Source organism: Leopardus geoffroyi, chromosome B3 (genome assembly GCF_018350155.1).
Source record: "Leopardus geoffroyi isolate Oge1 chromosome B3, O.geoffroyi_Oge1_pat1.0, whole genome shotgun sequence".
Taxonomy (NCBI): Eukaryota; Metazoa; Chordata; class Mammalia; order Carnivora; family Felidae; genus Leopardus; species Leopardus geoffroyi.
Window position 1 is genome coordinate 79,302,891 of NC_059337.1, and position 20,259 is coordinate 79,323,149.

Below are 20,259 nucleotides of genomic sequence, written 5' to 3' on the forward strand. Positions count from 1 at the left end.
GGTGGATTTTTGTAAATACAACAAAGAGGGGATCATATCCCAGAGCCTAAAAATGCCTTGTAAGCATATTTAGAGCAAATATATATGCGCATAAGCATAGGTATAAAAAGTATTTTTGTTTTTAAAACATTCTCAAAGAAAACAGGAGTTTCAAAATGAGTTAGGATCATAAACATTGCATACGGCTACTTCTTGTCCACTGAGATGTCGATTTTAAAAATGTAATATTGCAGTGGCAAGAGTAAAATAAATGCCTGAAAAATTCCTTTAATCACTGCCCCCACCTCCATGAACTTTTTAGCTTAGTAGTCCTAGTAATGAATAATTATATGACAGAGAGAGATTAATTTTAGGCATTGATAGTGAAATCAAGAGAAATTGAACCAGCTCTGTTCCACAATGTCAACATAAGGTATAAATCATAACTTTCTGCCTACCCCACCCACTCACCCACCACTACCCATCTTGACATCTTTTTTTAAGTACAGATTACTATGTAATTATTGCCACTGTGCCCATATTACGGTATGTTTGAATATGGCAATAAACAATATGGCAATTAATGTGAAATAATACAAGAGCAAATCAAGGCACACAGGCTAGATATAGAGGCAAAGCAGCAGGAACGTTGAAAATAACCTTAACGGGCTGTTGATGTGGAAATGCTTTCCCTAATATTGTCGCAGGGTGTTATTGTGAGCAGAGCTAGAAGAAAGAAATGCTAAGGGGAGAATGTCTAACTATATGAAAGGTTTCTTGGGGTCAACTGTAGCTTATCGCCAACTTTCCATCTTCTCCAGGATTAATGAAGCATCATCATATGCTTTCAATACCATGGGAAGGTCTCCTGACTCCAGAAACTCTTGAGGTTTGCAGCTAAACCAGGATACAATATGGCACTAAGTAATAGAACCTATTCTGGGCTGATGAATACTTGTGCACTGATACTGGAATAGCTTTATAACTGCTTTAGTAAGAGCCCAGTAAACTGCTTCCCAGATGCATGAATTTCTCTTTTGGCTTTGCAAAGGAAGTGTTCACAGTTAAGGAGGAAAAAAAAATCAGTTCCATTAAGCATTTACCCTGCAAAACAGAGATTGAGGAATCTTAGCACATGACGACACAACAAAATTTACCTGACCCTTCCAAGCTAAGGAAAACAAGACAGAAGGTCCTCTCGTGAGGCTGTATCGTATATATGTTCTGAGGCTGTGCTGCCCATATGTTCAATAGGACTGTTGAATCTCAAAGTTATAATAATTTGCAACGAGGTGCCAGAACCAATTATTAAATATCATATGATCCAACAGAGATGAAATAAAAATATACAGGGTCGATTTTACTGGCTTTGACTATTATAAGGCATTTAAAGTACTTTGAATTTACAGTGTAACTTGAGGGTTGTATTAACGACTTCCTTATGCTAGAATTTTGTTCCCAGCTGAATATCATAAGCTAAATGCAGATGGCATATTTTTCCAAGGACAAAGGGAGTCTTGGCCTTATCCTTTCTTTTTGATTTGTATATCAACTCAAGAAAAGGAGCTAGGCTATTATGATATCTTCCACTAATGTAAACCTTTATTCAAAAGCGCAAGTGACAGCCAAAAGTACAATTCAAGTGAGAAAAAAGGTAGTTGTGATAGTATCACAGAATGATACGATCTCAGCCAAATCGCTGCCTATGATGTAGAAAAAGGAGCCTCTTAGTCTTCCGCATAAACAGTTATAATTTATTTACCATGACATCTCTAAAGCATGAATGAGTAAATGTTTTAAATACTGGTTCTGGTCTCAAAGCCAAGGTCAGTTCTTTCTCCCCGATTGCTGAAGTTCTACCCTTAGCGAAATCAAAGGCATGTGGATTGGTGGTTTACCTCCAGCAAAGCAAGACAGACAGAAGATGAAGGCGCCTCTTGGGTTCTTCCTGCTACTGTTATTTCAAAAGTATTAGTAAAGGTTTCAGTTAAGTCCTCAGAATCAAAAGAAGATTGCTCTACCCTAGGAACATATTGCCAGAACAAAACCATCTCTCTGAGTAGATTTTCTTGAGAATCAAAGTTGAAAAGCAAGCTCCTATAGTTTTGTAGAAAATAGAAAATTTATGGCCTCTTCTTCAATCTCAGCGTGGTGTGTCTGCTAAGTCCTCAGTGTGATCACTTTGGGAGATTGAATACTCAGTCTTCCCTCAGTCACCGGAGCACTGCAAGCATAGTACCATGTTTGTCTATGTATGTTTACAGCACCTGTCAGTCGATACATGAGAAACAAGAAGAGTAATGTAAACTGATCTCCCCCCTTTTGCTGAATATTTAATGCAGTTCACCAGAAAGAAAAGCACAAACATTCTACTTTTCCAATGCTTGTCTTCCATACCCTCTTCTAACATTCTCTGGGGAGAGGTGGGTTTCGATCTTGGTCAAAGCAAGTACCCATTTACTTCAGAATCTTCACTGTCTTGTCTCGGCTTCCTTCCTGTCTCCTAAAATGAAATTTATTTTATTTTAGCCACCTCTGAGCAGACTTGTGTGTATATATTTTCAGATAAATTGGATTGCCCATATGGATTTTTAAATCAGTTTTCGGATCAAATTCAGAAATATGTAAACTGTTGTGTTGTTGGACCAGGCAGGAGTAGAACATATCACTCAGATGAAGAGCACCCAGGACTATAAAGTGATCTTTAAATGAGAAAACTAGAGTGTAAGTCAATTAAAGTGACCAATAATGGGAAAACAAGTGCCCATTCCAAAGGCAATTGTAAGACATTTAACCCACGGAAAGTTGCATCATACATTTTTATTAAATTGAGGCTATATTCACACTTACTGTGGTTTGAAATGTGAACCAGTATTTTCTATCTTTGGTTTCCTTGCTTTAAGATCTCTTAATGTACAGAAGATGTAATTCATAATATCATATGACTGTTTTAAGTTTGCAAGTTACTGTCTCCAAAGTTATAATTTAATATAAATCAATAAATGCCCATTAAACTACTGTGCTCTCTCATAAAGCAGTATCTGACTTGAGATTAGTGTAACAAGACCCTGGGATTCCTAAAACCTTGATTCTTTGTATTTAACCTTATTTACAACATAACACATCCAATTTTAAAGAGCACTATCATTTAGCACAATATAAAGTATTAGCTTTCAAAGATGCATTCAATCCTATTTAAAAGCTCAGACCCTCTGTTTTTCCATACTCTTTGTAACGAGGGAAAGGGAAAAAGATTAAGGTCCAAATAACAAAAACAAAAAACAAAAACATCCCACAATTATGCCTATTCAAATCCTTCCTGAAAGATATACAAAAATGATATTAGTAACTCTTAAAATAGTTTGTAGAAAATCTGCAAACTAATGGAATTTAGGGAAGAGGAAAAAGAAAACCTCCATAAATCTAAAAGGCATAAAAGGATTGGTGAAAAAGATCTCCACCTGCTCTCCAAATGGAGGTCTTCACAAGGACAGGAAAGGTAATGCCAGGTACCAACAAAAAAAAACAAAAACAAAAACAAAAACAAAACAAAAAAAGAAAAGGGAAGAGAAGAAAATAGAAAAAAAAAAGAGAAAATGTATTAAAACTCTTGGCTGAACGACTGCACTAATGTCATTGGGGAGATGTTAAACTTCAAACTGACAGCTTGAAAACTGCGACATGTCTATACATTAATTTCTTAATATCTGACGGTATTCTAGTTTTGCTCTGGGCCACTCTGAAGGGTGTGACTTCTTTTCAAGCTATCAGTTTCATTTCTCCTGGCAGGTAATCCCCCATGAATGAAAACAAGTGTAAATGTGAAAAGGGTTAGGATAAAATATAGAATGTCATATAGTTTTGCCATTTCGTGCCATCATGTTTATTAGTAATATTCAGTGTTTAACCCCATGAAAGACACAGTGCTAAGTGCTTTCAGTGTATTATCACATTAAATTCTCTCAATAATCTCAGAAGATATTTTCCAGCCCATTTCTCATATGAGGTAGTTGAGACATAGGAAGGATAAATGAGTTGCTACAGTTCATGGAAGGAACAATGGCATAGAGATTCTTACACAAATATATCTAATTCCCAAATTCATGCTCAAAAGTCTACTCTGGCTTCTCATAAATTTCACCCCTTGAGAATTAACCATGTAGTTTTGAAATTGGAAACATCACATGGTGAATGAAGGCACATCATTTACTCCCGGAAACAGGAATGAAGTCACAAGAGGACAACTTGTAAGTTTTGAGGCTAAAATGAATTAGTACCAGTACAGCATGTAACACATAAATGTTATCCCAAAGTATTACATTTTATTGTTATTGTTGATAGCAAGGCCTTACCAAATGATAATGGACTTCAACTTATATAGTTCATGTAATGAAAATCAACTCAAGAGAAAGATACAATGACCAGGAAGGGGAAAATAGCTGAATGATGGTACCACCAAGTCCTTTCATTTTATCTCCCACATTTTCATCCTGGAGCTCAAGAGGACCATGGGGTCATGAGGCGTGATTCATCCTAGGTAGGTTGATTGTGTTGACAGGAAGGCAGAAAACAACACCTCAGTTTTTACTTACGCCAATACTACACTGAACAGACAGAAAACTTGAAGAGCCATCTTTTCTATTAAAGCATTCAATTCAAGAACAACAGACAACAAGGATTTATGATCTGCTGAGGTTTCTTTTTCTTTTATCTTTTTCTTTAAGCAGAGAATAGTTGGTGTCTGTTTCGGGGTTTTATTTAATTAGCAATCAAGAAATTATCTAATTCTACATCTCTTGGTTTGTGTCTCACAACTACCATCAAGAATGTGTGTATGTACTTGTTTTAAATTAAATCTAAGGCAAAAATGACTTCAGTTTAATTAAAACAATAATACAAATGACTATCTCACTTAGGTAAAGCAGAAATGAAAAGGTGTTTTTGCATATGAGGTGGAATAAGGTGTTTTTGCATAAATAAAAAGGAAATTAGGATCCTAAGTTTAACAAATGGTACTGAAACATACAATTTTCTAAGAAATGATATTGAAAAATACTTGGTAAGGCAAAAAAAAAAAAAAAGAGATGAGATGACTGATAACTTGAAATACCTTGAAAATTTAAACTTGCTGATCTTTTTTGAACATTCATTTGTCTCCTTAACATTCAAAGTGTGGTCAAAAAAAAAAGAGAAACCACAGTGGATTCTGTTCATTTTGGAGAAATAAGAGGTCTCAGTTTCTTCTGGTTACAGAAATGTTGTGGAAACCAACATTTGGTGCTCTTACTTCAAAAGTAGATTAGGCAAGTAACTATGAATACGTGAATTCTAAGTGATGGAATGTTGCTAGGCCATGGAGAATGACCTGGTGTGCCACCTGCCATCTAGTTGTTATCACCCCCTGGGAATTACAGGTATTCTACTTAGTCACAGGACGGTACAGAGACAGTGAACCAGACACTTTGTTATACAAGAGGTCCTTGCAGATCTCTCTAAGTAACAAACGTAATTGGTCCTATATTTGATTAAGAGCTTTGTATGATTTAGTTAAACAGGTATTTTCAACATTATGTAACTCAGAGAGGGAGTTTTGGCAAACAATTTAGGTTTTCCAAATGAGTATAATGATATTTTTGAAGTTTCAGATGTTTAGAAGGATGTTAGTCTAAGTGATAAATATTGTCTCTAATTGAACTGGCTATATATTTATGACATAAAAAGCTTGACTTTGGGATGTCCAAGGTTCAAATAAGAACCATTTCTCCCTATAAAATACTAAATGAAGACGCATGCTATATCATTATAATTATTAGCAAATCCAAAACACCTAAGGTCCTTGGTAATAATTATTTTCTAAGTTTATTTATTTTGAGAGAGAGAGGCAGAAAGAAAGAGGGGAGAGAGGGAATCCTAAGCTGGCTCTGCACAAACTGTACAGAGCCTGAAATAGCACTCAAACGCATGAACTGTGAGATCATGACCTGAGCTGAAAGCAAGAGTTGGGTGCTTAACTGACTGAGCTACCCAGGCACCACCACCCCTGCCCTGGTAATAATAATTATTTATGTCAGTGACAAGTGATATAAACCAAGAACTTAGTTTTTGAAAAAACTTCAGACTAGATTGCCTTTTTTTACTCAAAATTAGAGATATTACTAAAAAAAAATATTCTCAAGTGCCCTTCCCACTCCAATCAACCAACCAACCAACCAACCAACCAACCAACTAAGACGTGGCTTTTGGATTGTGGTCTGTGTTGGACTGTCCAAGGGCTTTATGTGACTTGATCAATGTAGGTTAATCACTAAGCAAAATGATTTTTTTGGAAGTGAGAATTCAGTTAATCATCACCAAATTAAAACATCTTATTGACCTTAAAATACTCAGAAAATACTAACTGTAGGGGTATATGACACAGATACTGTTTGTCTGGAAGATGAAATCTTCTAGCTCTGTGTATGTCCATACAAGATTGTATAATTTCTTAGACCTGTGTTAAATGAGGAAATAAATAAGCATATGGAAACAATGTTCTTTGATTTACTAACAGTTGGACTAATCATCACACAGTTAAAAAGTGAAAAATTCAACCAATTATCTCATATTTATATCTATATCAGTATCTATATATCTATATCTTCAGATGTTTGGGACGCATAGGAATAGTTTACTCTGTTTGGCTCTTCTATATTGCCAATAACCAATCGGACCAATATTAATCCAATCAATAGAAAATACTGATTTAATAGCTGCAAGTGTAACTAGGGTAATAAAATGTGAATTTAAAAAATATCAAAGCAGGATAGTTACTACAACTTAGACCATATGTTTTTGCTATATTAAAACTCATTTGGTGGAAAAGGTATGCCCCATCCTTCTAAATAGGAAAATTGAAAGTCTTTTAAGGAGACACTATATTATACAGATCTTTTGGTTGACTTCAGATTGAGTAATTAATAAACTGGTTGACAATATGCATTAGAAAAAAATACTGAGTTAATACTTTTTCCTTCCACACAAGTCCATACAGTCTCATTTATTTTGAGAACATATATACAGAGTGCCTACATATTGGAGCCTTGCTTGCTGTCTGGTACTTAGCATTCAGTATATACTTACTGAATTAATAAATGAAGGCATATAACTAATTATATAACTAAATGTATACTTATTTCTGAAATTTTTAACTAAAGGTGCTTTTTTGACCTTAACAATCTCACACATGGCTAAATAATTATGGTCCCTTAGAATATAAGGTATGACGATAGTGATTTCTCATTTTTAATAATTGATTTTATTGATAAAATAATATATGTGCTTCACGCAGAGAGCCGATGCTGCATTTTATTTGTTAGAAAAAAAAAAAAAGGAAAATGTACTCTTATTCCCTATTCCCTGAGTCTAAAACTAGTGTGATGCTCTAGCAGACCCAGTTACTTTATTGTTAATTTGGGTTACATAAAAGGTAATCAATGTATTTTAATTCCAAAGACTGAGTTCCCTGAAAAAAAATCAATAAAAACTATCATTTTCAATGCCATTTAATTTACATGATTTGACTATCCAGCTATTCTACAGGTATGTTTTGTTTTTATTCAAAGGGTTAAACGCTGTGTTTTGTTTTCAACAGATGTGACTTCGAGTGCACTGGAGAACAATTTATGCATTGGGCTTAGAATTTTAAATGAACATACCATCTAATGGTTTGCCCAGGATAAGCAGTCACTTTAAAAAGTAGTATTGAAAGCAATAAAAATTACTTAAAGGATCAGTTACATCGAAAATGATGAAATCAATAACAATATTTTCTGTGGGATTCTTTCTCTCTGATAAGCGAAATCTTTGCTTAAAAGCTGCATTAAAATTTAATCACAATCTGTGTGCTTTAGCAATTGATAATTTCTGGACAGCTGTCTTCTGCTTTGTTTAAGTCTTGTGTTCCTTCTGTTTAAGTTATGCCTTTTAATAGCTGGATTAAGTACATTTTGTTTTAAAATGTATTATTAGAATATGATTATATTTTATCATCTTCCAACAGTGGCTTGTGGTTCTCTGTTCCTTTGCAATAATGTTGAAACTCGGGTGAAGATCTCATGGGCGGCCACACTACTGGAAACTTGTGTTAGTCCTATCAGTCTGTTTTGACCTTAATTTTCTTTCCGAATTCCATGTGAATAGGTAACAATTTGTGCTAATGATCTTAAAATAAGTACTTTAGCCTTAGACTAGGAGCTAGAATCACCTCTAATTCATCTTTGTTTACCTGGTTCCTGCTATTTTGTCTGCCACATATTGAATAATGAAAATAAGTGTTCAGTGATTGAATAAAGAATCCTTAGAGATATTTTTCTTATGTACTCTTAAAAATTTCTTAAAAATTAGCTCGAAGAACCATCTAAGCAATAGCGACTAAAAATATATGTGTACTGACATCCCCAGTATTTAAAGGGACAGATGATCACTTTTTAAGTATCAGTACTTCATCGCTTAGCACAGATTATGTAACAGCCAGTTCAGCAGTTACTGCTATTCCACTGTCCCCCTCTCTGTGTGTTTCAAAGGAGGAGAATAAAGATTATCTTTCAAAGCACCTCCTCTGATTACATCCCTGCTCTCTAATGACCTAACACAACTGAACTTGGAGTGATAATGTCATATTTATTAGAGTATGACTATTTAAAAGAATCAATGTGTTCGATGTTAGGCTATGCATTTAAGTTCTGAAGGCGAAATAGCAGACACAGTGGTCAGATTATAATGTCTTGTGGTGAAATAGTTTTTATTATGTTATTTTAATGTAGTCAAGTAAATCAATAAGGTTAACTACATTTGCCAGTGTTCCACCAAAAAAATTTGTACCTTTTCAGCAGCATCATTTACGTGCTGGTATTTACTTTCATTTTTACATCAGATGCTAATTAATTAAATACTTCTGCTGAAACTAATAAATAAGTAATAATTAGATAAACACATTGCAAAAACATAATTTGAAAGAAGCAGATTGAAGTGGCTTGGGAATATAAGTAGCCATATAGTATGTCAATTAAGAGAAAAACTGAAATATTCCAAATATGTCCACAATATGTCCAAATATGTCTGCAATATGTCCAAATATATGCACAATATTGCAAAATTTAAAATAGTACGTATTTTAACATATATAGAAAATGTAACATAGACCTTTAGAGTGGTTATCTGAGAATAAAAGATTATTGGTAATGTTGATTGAAAGTATAATTTATATAAAATTTAATCTAGGAGTCAAAACATGTTCTATAGATAACATAATTTTTGGTATGTATAAATTATGTAAGACAGGTAAATTATTCAGCCATACAGTGGGTACCTGATTTCCCTTGAATAAAATTGCTCCTTGGGGTCTGGGGGACATGGAAGTAATAAGCACATCTTCAAATGCTGTGGCAGGCCACGCGTACAGTATGCCTCATTTTTAACACTACATCACAAAGAAATTTATGGATGGTATAAAGAAATTTAAGAATTTTAAGGATGTATGTTTGAAAGCTTAGAGCAAGTGAAAACTTGGAAGTGTGATCTCATAAATTACTAATGCTGGGGTCCTTGTAATCTTTATTTTCTCAACATTATTTTTTTTAGGGTTCTATATTCTAGTGTGTTATGTTGAAATGTTCAGGAACTAAAACTGCTTTTGCAAAATAACCCTAGAAAACCATAAAAACCGCAAATCCTTCCAAGGAATTAATCTGAAGTAAAATCATTTTAACATGCTTTCTTTTCCCCTAGTAATTTTCAGAAGCATTTTTTCTAAGATCAAATTTTGACACTATCCTTTTTTTTTTCACACGATGATGTGACTCCTCCTATTATTAAACTTTATGGTTTGAAAAGTCTTTCTTATTTTACTGCCTCCAACATATTAGGTTACTTTTTTAAGAAAAGGTGAACATATTAGCATTACATAAAATGCTAAAGTGACAAAGAGTTAAACTAGGAATTTTAGATGAATACACTAGCAGTTTGCCATTCTGACAGCAAAAGCCAAGCTAGTGCTTTAAAAAAATGCAAGTTTGAAAAATGCAAATGGTGTTATCCAAATATGCAGCCATATGTCCATAATACACACATTTTGGGGGGAAAATTTGTAAGGATTTCTCTCACAGCATTGTATCTCGAAATGGTGGGATTTTTAAAAAATATATATAGTGCTCCCTAGATGACGGTAAGATATTGAAATTATCTTTCAAAATCTCCTATATACATTTTAGTGTAAAAAATTCATTATGTTTAGGTTTACACAGAAATTTGGCTCTATGTTTTAATATTCCATTTTGAGTAGGGGCTGTACTGCATCTCTAACAGAGTCAGCAAAATCGTCCAATAATAGCCAGAATTTAGTCATAAAATTTTCAATTCAGACAAGGAAAGTTTAAAACATAGGCTCTTCGAATGATAAATTAACAGTCCTAGGAACTCAAGGTCTAAGGGACAGGGAAAAAATATAATCAGTTTGAATAACGTTAAGCTGTGAAATTTGGACAACCTTTGAGCAACTTTGCTCTGTTGATCACAGCATCAGTAACAATAGGAGAGTGGAAGCCAAATGCAAGTGGTGAAACCACCAACAGGAAAATATCAATTAATCTTTTTCAATAGAGTTGAAGTATGGGTAATCCTCTCATTAAATAGTTTGAACCTTTTTCTAAGTAAACAAAGGAGGGATAATGAGTGATGTGGTCTGTCTTGTTTACATGGAGAATCTTCAAGAGGCTTAGCATAACCTCTCAACACAGAGGTCTTCTTAGCCACTGGTCACTAATTACCCTCTTTTAAAGGTATTTGTCTAAGCAAAGAGACAATGTTTTCAGACTTAATATGAGAATACCATTTAAGTGCCAATATTTTACACTTAAGCCAATATAGGAAGAAGTGGCAAAATCTATGGGATCCTCATAAACAAAACAAATATTATTTCCAACACTTATTTGAATAAATGTTCATTTTCTTACAATCCTCGTCCAAAGAGTTACTTCTATTATAAGATATCATTCATGTCTAACTGCTAGAGATAGGGTATAACTATTGACTGAACTATTCCATCCTTCTTAAGACCTCCAATCACTGAAAATTCTGGCTTGGAAGGGAGAAGAGAGGCCTGGAATTAACATTCGTTATGTCATCTGCCAACCAATTTGCCCTTGATATTTAAGCAGTTTGAGAGTAAATACAATTTTTAGTTTTCTTGTCACCATGCAAGTGCCATTTAAAAACCACATGATACCTTCAAATTTCTGTATGATCCAAGCACCGATAGTCATTACCTACTGCTACAAATGCTTTTAATGTACCAGGTACATGAAACAAAAGTCCATCTATAATGGACCTATGAGGAGAGAACTTTACCCTGATCTTTAACCAAGGCCCACGTTTGTTACCATGCTTATTCATAATGTAGATATCGCAGTGAACTTTTACATGACTCCATATATATGAATGAAATGAATATTAGTAACCTTGATGCCTGCAACAGTATTTTTCTAATTTCCAAAGGAGAGCCTGTGTAAGAAGTTAGAATTACTAAAATCATCAGAACCAAAAGTTGTCATAAAGAGGTGGTCAAAATTATGAATAAGCAGCAAGAGAGACAAAATTCTTAAATAATTCCAGCCCTAGTAAGATGATTTTCATTTTTTTGCCATCAACTCTTCAATAATTCACATTGACAGTGCTATTTGGATGCTCTCTCTGGATTCTGTTTTGTGGATTAAAACATGAAAAGTGGAAGAGTTTTACAGGAAGAGTTAAGTACAAAAAGAACATTTCCATTTTCAAGCCTGTGATCTGTGACTGCTGGTTTTTTTAATATCTGAAAACTGTATTATTTATTTTGAAGTAAAATTTCATTTTGTAATGTAACAAATAAGCCATGAGGACATACAGTTTATACACTTATGGAGTCCTATAAATCTATGATACCCGTGAGGATAAAACTTAAACACGAGAGAAGTCTATGACTTTGTCATTAGTTGTCCAGTGTTTTAGTAATAGCTCATCTTGGAAACAACATTGAATTTCAGTATCAGAAATTTTCTTCTTTCTACATGTGAGTGCTTTATGTGCCATATAAAGTTAAAAAACACTGTATACAATTTTTTTGAAAGTAGATAGAGCTAATCATGTGATAGTGTACCAGTTGCTTAATTGAAGATTTCTACAAATTAGATTTTATTAAAAACATCTCTAAGAACCATTTTAGTTCTATGATCTATGAATCTTGTGTAGATTTTTACATGGAAGAATCATGATTTCACTTATCGTCATATATCTTAATGCATCCCAATTATTTCTTTATACTCTTGATGGAAATGTTGTATTATTATAAAACTGTAGAAAAAATAAATATACATACATGGATATATATATATATATTATATAAATATAGATATATGCAAAACAGGGAAATGCATATGAATAAAGACATGACATACTTTGAATTGATAACGCAGTTACTGTGGGCAAAAAAACAAAAAAAAATGCTTTTTAATAAAACAGACATAGTAGATATTTGCCCTTAGAATGATTTCTTTGTAGTGACACTAAAAGCTCAGTGTGTGTAGGAAAATTTAGTCAAAGTTTACTTTTGTTATACTTTGTGTGATTGATGAAATTCCACAGCATCTAAACACAAAAAACATCATACTTATTAAAATCACAAACAAAATATCCTTCCTGCCCTTATACTTGTTTGTTTTCCAAGTTTCTGTTTGTTAGAGATTATCTATTATTGGAGAATTAATGTAGAAATGCATTTATACCTATACAGTCACCATTTGATTTCCAGATACTTGTGGAATAACTCACTGTTGGTTAAATGGGAGGTGTGCTGGCCAATTAGCATACAGTTGAGTTTAGTTCATTTACATATTTCTGTATCTATTCCTAGATGCTATTTTTTATGCCACCCAAAATGCTGTTATTTGGTTAGATTTTATTAGTTTAGTGATATTAGTTTAGTGATTATAATTATGAAATGCTATCATATAACAAATAGAAATAAAGCTTATTCTTTTAAATTACATTTTCTCTTAGGTATTTGTAATTTCTTAAGAAATCACACAACTTCAAAGAATATCAGTAACTTGGCCTATCTGCTTTTTAATATGTAGTCCAGAACAGTATATCATTCACAGAAAACAGAGAAGTTGTTTGGTATATTTGTTACATGAGTGAATGAAAAAAATTTTGAGCTTTCATGCGTTCCGTTTTCTAATTGTTAGCATGACCTGAGGACCAATCAGAGGCGTTTTTATCTTCTTCCTTTTTATAATGCAAAAGACGGCTTCAAAATCCTCAGAAGAACCTCATGGTGCTTGCCAAGCCCATTTCTCCCTGACATTCTTAAATACAATATTTCCACCATATAATCATATCATGTGATATAAAACCGAAAATTATATGCCTATCCTAGTTATTTAAACTCTTATTTCTCAGAATAAAAAAAAAAACCCTCTACATTTTATATATAATTTAATAGGTCTGATCCTCTTAGAAAGAATGAATTAGACCATTTACTTCGGGACAGACAATGTTTTCCCAAGTATGGTAAGACTGTGTCAAAATAGCAGAAAATTGTTCACTGATCTAAATAAAATTATTATGAATTGTTTACCACCATCACCACACATGCACCCACAAATATAACCTCAACATCAGCAAACTCAGTTGCCAGTGAGGCAGGGAGGCTGCCATAACACAATGAAGAGAAGATGGAGGGTTGGTCTGCTCACAGAAACAAGCTCAGTAATTACCTCAAGAATATCAGTAGAAGCAGAGCACCAATTCTGTCCCTGATTTTACCGTAATCGATCTCTTGTAGATTCTTGAAAAAAATGATATTTCCCACATGATAATTACCTTAGCTTCATTATTTAAAAAGGGAGACCCTGAGAACTCTGGGATAGAACCCATTTAGGAAAACCTCTCCTCTACGATCCTGACCTCTCTGCCTTTTTTACAGCGAAGAGGGAAGACATTCATATTTTTTCAGCCCCTGTTCTCCTTGCTTTGAGTGAGGGGGAATGAGACACTTTAAGCAGTAAAGAGAAAGAAAAGTCACAAATGAATCACTAAGTGGAATAAAATCTGTGCTTTAATCAAAACTTTCTGTGACTCATCGATATTTTTTTCTCCTCCACAATATACCATGGTGAAGTCACTGTCTTAGTCACTCAATCAAGGGAGAATTGAATTTGAGTTCATTTCTGAAAATGAAGTCATAAAATTTCCCTGAGTGAAAAATGACGAACTATATTAACTCAGTTTGCATACATCCCAAATAAGGCAGGGAAGAAACTTGATTTGTAACTGTTGATGTCACTAGAATTCAAAGATGTGTAAAATTCCTAAGCTTATTTTCCATTCAAATGTGATGAAAGAAAGTACTTTCTTCAATCCTGTGGATTTCCAAACTTAAATTTTTTTTTCAAACACAGTAGCTAATTCCTAAGATTTATTCGATAGGGCTATGATATGGAAAAAAGCAAGAAAAAAATGTGATAAACAGAACGGGTCAATATTTACAAAATTCATATCCCCATCTAAAAAACATGCCAATTAATATATAGTAATTTATCTGTGTCTTTGTAATCAGCAAGAACTTTTAAATTGGTCACTCAGCATCATATAGTCCTCATTGATTTATCCTAATTCAAGTTAGAACTATAACCTCAATATTATAAAATAGAAAATATTAAGATTTTATATATATAAACAAAAACTATATATAATATATATGTATTACATATACATATCTACATGTATTACACACACACACACACACACACACACACACACACACACACAACAACTTGCAAGAACTCAGAACAAAAATTAGCAGGTTTTTCCATGGACAGATTTTATTGGGACTCAAAAAAAGGCTTTATAAAGACCAATTGAAACTATGGTCAAAATAAAATGAGAATTGGTCATTAAATCAAATGAAATATTCTCCTTCATATATCAGTTGGATTTGGGTTCCATGTGCATGAGATACTCCATGGGATTGTGGAGGAACTAAGGTATTTATTATAAGAAAATGATTGCACTCTCTAAAACTGCACAAAAAAAAAACACCCCAATTCCTATGACATAGTAGGTAAAATAGGTATAATACATAAGAAAAAAATCATTACCATATTCTCTGAATTTAGATTTATAGATATTATTGAATAGATATTCTTCGTATATTTGGTTGAGAATATAGAAGTCTTATTTTTATGTGCAATGAATGTCTTTTGACATTCTGAGAGGTTACAACCCTACAGGCTGTCTGTAAATAGTCCATATTGCTTAATTCAATTTTGGTCAAATGAATTATCCAGAGTAGTTCTTTACTGCTTAGTTCAGCTGGGAAACTTCCAGCATGGAGTCAAGGACCCTTGTGCTTTAGAAGTTCATTCTGAAATGTCCATTGCTACTTTTAGGAAGTTCAGTGAATACGACTTTGGGAACTTAATCCCAATAAAGAAAGATCATCTCTTCAAAGTCCAGAAGTGCCATCATTTTGACCTTTGTCACACAGCAGAAAATGAAGAGTAGCACCATGTCCTTTCTTGTTCTCTTCCCTCTCCATGTTTCTAAGTTCTTGACCCTTCCGTCTTCCTCTATACAAGAGAAATGACCTTATTTTATCTCTGTAATCCCCCCAATAAAGGCACTGAACCCAACTTCTTGGGGTTAATTATCTGATCCTCTCTGACCATCTTCCTACTCAAGCCTTTTGTGCTGTTAGAATTTCCCTCGGCTTGTTTTGTTGACTGCCCATTAGGTGGGACCCTAGCTGAGCAAACATCAGGCAAACAAAAAGATACATATATGGACTTTTTTCCAGAGTGACATATCCTCCATTTCAATCTCAGCCTAAAATGAGATTTACCTTCCTCTCTAACAAAGCCCTTAGGAGATTCTGTTCAAAAGCTGAGCCAAATGATTTTCAGGAAAGATGTAGTACTTACCAGGTTCTCAATTGACTACCTAGATTATTAGAAAACACAATCATCCATTCACACACATTTTTGGGCATGCAAGACCATTGATTTTTAATATTTTCTTTTAAAAATACACAGGAAATTAACTCTTTAAATCAATGCAACTCAGAGAAACAGGAAAAGGATGGAATTTCAGAGCAAATAGCAAAAAGTGCATCCTTGTTTAGGTTATCACGTTTGCATAATTCCATTTCCATAAAGCAAGAATTTTACTCCATAGCACAGATGAGACTTGAAGGGTAAGATATTTAAACTATGCATAGTTTACCTTGAAGGGCTTTTTTATAAGAATTTTTAAAAATTAATAATTAGTTAAGATGTGCCAAATCTATTTGTGATGAGCAATGGGTGTTGTATGTAAGTGATGAATCACTAGATTCTACGCCTGAAACTAATGTTACACTCTATGTTAACTAACTTGAATTTAAATAAAAACTTGAAAAAAAATTAAAATGAAAAGATGTTCTGATTCTTATATTTTGAAAAACAGACAGATTTTAAAAAGAAAAGTTTTACCTTAGTTATGTTGATTTCAGTAGAATTTCCTTAAAGGCCTAAGGTATTTACATACTCCTCAACACCACTGAGTTTTCTATCCTTTCCTGAATCCTAAAAAAATGGTGAAAGAAATAGATTAAGACTTGATAGTTGTTAGACTAGGTGAGTCGGAGAGCTCAGATTTACTCAGTATAAAAATCCTAGGTTAATATTTGGCTTTGTCCATTCTACAAGTGTAGAATTTACCACTCTGAATCTAATCAATCATGCCTGTACTCTTTCTCTTTCCCACCACAGAATCATCAGCAACCAATGAAAGAGTCAGATTGCAAAGAACTAAGGGAAAGTAATCGTACTTAATTACTGATCATTTCCTCCAGAGTACAAAACTGCACAATTTTCAGCTTTTGGGGCTAGCCCTGGAGCAAAATAATAATAATACCACTAATAACATAATAAACTAAGGAGTATATTTCTTGAGAAAATGTAACCTTACACCAAATATTCTCACAGGGAGGCATAAGGGTACAGGTAACCCAAATCAGTGGTGTTCTAAAATGGAATTCATAAGCTTTGTGGTTTTTCAATGTGACAAAGTAGTAACCCATATTCTAGACACAAATTTCTTCAGGATGGGCTTGAGGAAACAGGCGTCAATTTTGATAACATTCAATCTCATAAGTAAGAAACAACCACCTTTCTCTTGCAATTGGTGTTTATGGGAAACCATGAATTCCTTAATGTTCTTCTTGGTTTATTCTAAGTATCAAGAGCAATGGACGAAGATGAGAGACAAATTCTGAGAAAACAGTATCTTTAGTAAGACTATACATTTGTAGGTCATAGAGAATTTCTAGATTTCAGTGACTCAGGCAAATATTTTTGCTAACATGTTTGATATCAGGTTATGTCTTTGGGAAATCACATTTTTTAATGTCAATCTTTATTATCCAAAGGAAAAGAAGACATGGAAAATAAAGAACCATATTTTTAATCTAATGAATCACATCCTAAAAAATGACATGCAAGCACAGTAGAGACATAATAAAGATTTCCTATAGTTAAAATTACTAGTTATTTGCATAATCCCAACATCCGTCTGTTAAAACAATATGTACCCACATATTTTTTGTTTCAAAAAAGAACAGCAGGCAAAATAGCCGTACAGTTAAAATTCATGGATTTGGAAAAAAATTATATATGATGAAGTTTATTTATGCTGAATAAATCCCAAATTTACTTTTTCTTTATTCAAAGTTTGAATATAGAACTGCTTCTTAGTTTTATGCCAACTTTTGAATAAATGAGTCATAGGAGGTAAAGCTATTGGTTGATAACAGAAAATATAATAACAGTACTCACATTTTGACATTTCTATTGCACCTTTCACCTTGAGAAAATCCAAGGCAATTAACCTAAAAATCATTTCTATACTGTTGGGATTTGTAAGCCCCAACTGAATCCAATTATCTTCCAAGTTATCTAAAAGTATAAGTAGAGCATCCACAGCCCTGTCGGCCTGTCAACCTACCTTACTGGCATTTGCTACCAAGAGGCCTCCAAGGCCTGGTGCATGCACATGACCCTATAAATGATGGCCAGTTTCATGGAAATGAAGGAGATCCTGCCTTTTGTGATAAAATTCATGGGCCTTGAGGGCACTATGCTAAGTAAAATAAGTCAGAGAAAGACAAATACTGTATGTTCTTACTTTCATATGGAATCTAACAAAGCCAAACTCATAGAAACACAGTAGAATGGTGGTTGCCAGGGTCTAAGGTATAGGGGAAATGGGGATATGTCAGTCAAGGGGTATACACTTCTGGCCATACAATGGGCAAGTTCTGAGATCTAATGTACACCATGGTGACTATAACCAGCAATGCTGCATTATATACATCTTAAGAGATAACACCACATATTCATTTTTTTTTTCAACGTTTATTTATTTTTGGGACAGCGAGAGACAGAGCATGAACGGGGGAGGGGCAGAGAGAGAGGGAGACACAGAATCGGAAACAGGCTCCAGGCTCTGAGCCATCAGCCCAGAGCCCGACGCGGGGCTCGAACTCATGGACCGCGAGATCGTGACCTGGCTGAAGTCGGACGCTTAACCGACTGCGCCACCCAGGCACCCCCATATTCATTTAAAAAATGGTAATTGTTGGGGTGCTGGGTGGCTCAGTCGATGAGTGTGCAACTTTGGCTCATGAGTTCGAGCCTCTCACTCTGGGATCGCTGCTGTCAGCATGGAGTTCACTTCACATCCTCTGCCCCCCTCTCTCTCTGTCCTGCCCCACCCACTCATCTCTCTGTCTCTCTTTCTCTCTCAAATAAATAAATATTAAAAAATGGTAATTGTGTGAGGCCATGGATGTGTAAGCTAAACTCATTGTGGTAAACATTTTGCAATATGTATGCAAATCATTATATTGTACAGCTTAAGCTTACATGTGTTATATGCCAATAATATTTCAATAAAGCTGGAAAAAATAAATACATATATAAATGATGCTAGTTTAAAATAATGATGGCCAGTTGGTCATAAAAGCTAATATTATTTTGTACCCAAGAATGAAACCATACAAATTTACTGACTTTATACTTTAGGGCTAGGCATACCTAGCTATTAAGCAGTTTATTTGTCAATCAAATAGAATATAAGTATCTTGAGGTTTTAAGCATCCTTCTGTGTTATAGAATTCAAAATCTCACTAAGTACAAGAAGCACATAATTTCTGTTGTAAAAATCCTCTGTCTTAATATCCTCATTACATAGGCAATTCTAATGATCAGGTGAATATCTGCTTCTGTCTATACCCTTTAATCAGTAAACTCTTATTTTTTTTTTATGTTGCAAAAGACATAAAATGTAGGTTCTTGCCTTCTGAGCTTTTACAGTTGATAAATAAAAATATACTAACATAATACTAAAGGTACTATGTCAGAATATAATTTCACAGTGCAGTAGGAACACAAAGGAAGAAAAAAGCAGATCTACCTGGGCATGAGAAAAGACTTCAGGGTCATAAAAATCACAGATAAATTGTTAAGTAAAAAAAAAAAAAAATTCAAATTGTAAAATTGTATTTACAGTATTAGCTCAGTTAAGTAAAGAAAAAATAGAAGAAATAAAGAGGTCGGTATATTAACTATGGTGCCTTTGCATACTGTAATGATGGGTGAGTCTTTGTTTTTTCTTCAACATACTCAGGGAAACGTAATATTTTCATGCTCGGGGAAAAACTCAAAACACCAACAAGATGTGTGGCATCTAGAATAAGACACATTGAGTCTACTTGAGGGAGAAGAGAATTTTTTTCATAATTGCCTAACTCTTATTTTAATTAACTAGCTTCAGTAAAGAGTCTTTTTAAAAAGAGAAGAGATAAAGAATACTAAATAGATCCATCTGAGAGACAAACTGAACAATCCTACTACCACTACAGTCAGGTAACATTAACTGTGTCACAACTGAGTGTATATCAGCTTCTAAAGTATAGCATTCAAGCACGTGAAACAGTATTTGTTTTAACACACTCTTTATGGAATGAATTTGAAAGACTTTTCTGAGTTGTCCTGAAGAGAAAAAAAAAAAAGCATCCTCCCACAGCTGGTTCCTCTATTTTTGGCTTCTCCTATCCCTGTTTTCATGGCAGCTGAGAAATATTAATGTGAGAAAAGTATCTTTTATTTTAGTCTTTAGAAAGAACTCAACAGAAAACCCTGCATCTTTAGTAGTAGAGGGTAAGAATTC

At 33.9% G+C, this 20,259-nt stretch overlaps 1 long non-coding RNA gene across 1 annotated transcript in view; it reads right to left on the minus strand.

Annotated features, from left to right (window-relative positions):
• Positions 1-2,063: 2,063 nt before the first annotated feature.
• Positions 2,064-20,259, minus strand: part of LOC123583495 — a 138,954-nt gene continuing 120,758 nt past the window's right edge. Inside the window, exons 6-7 of the long non-coding RNA XR_006704904.1 lie at positions 16,521-16,613; positions 2,064-2,482 (exon numbers count right to left, since the gene is read on the minus strand). This is a non-coding gene — a long non-coding RNA (uncharacterized LOC123583495). The remainder of the gene's footprint in view (positions 2,483-16,520; positions 16,614-20,259) is intronic.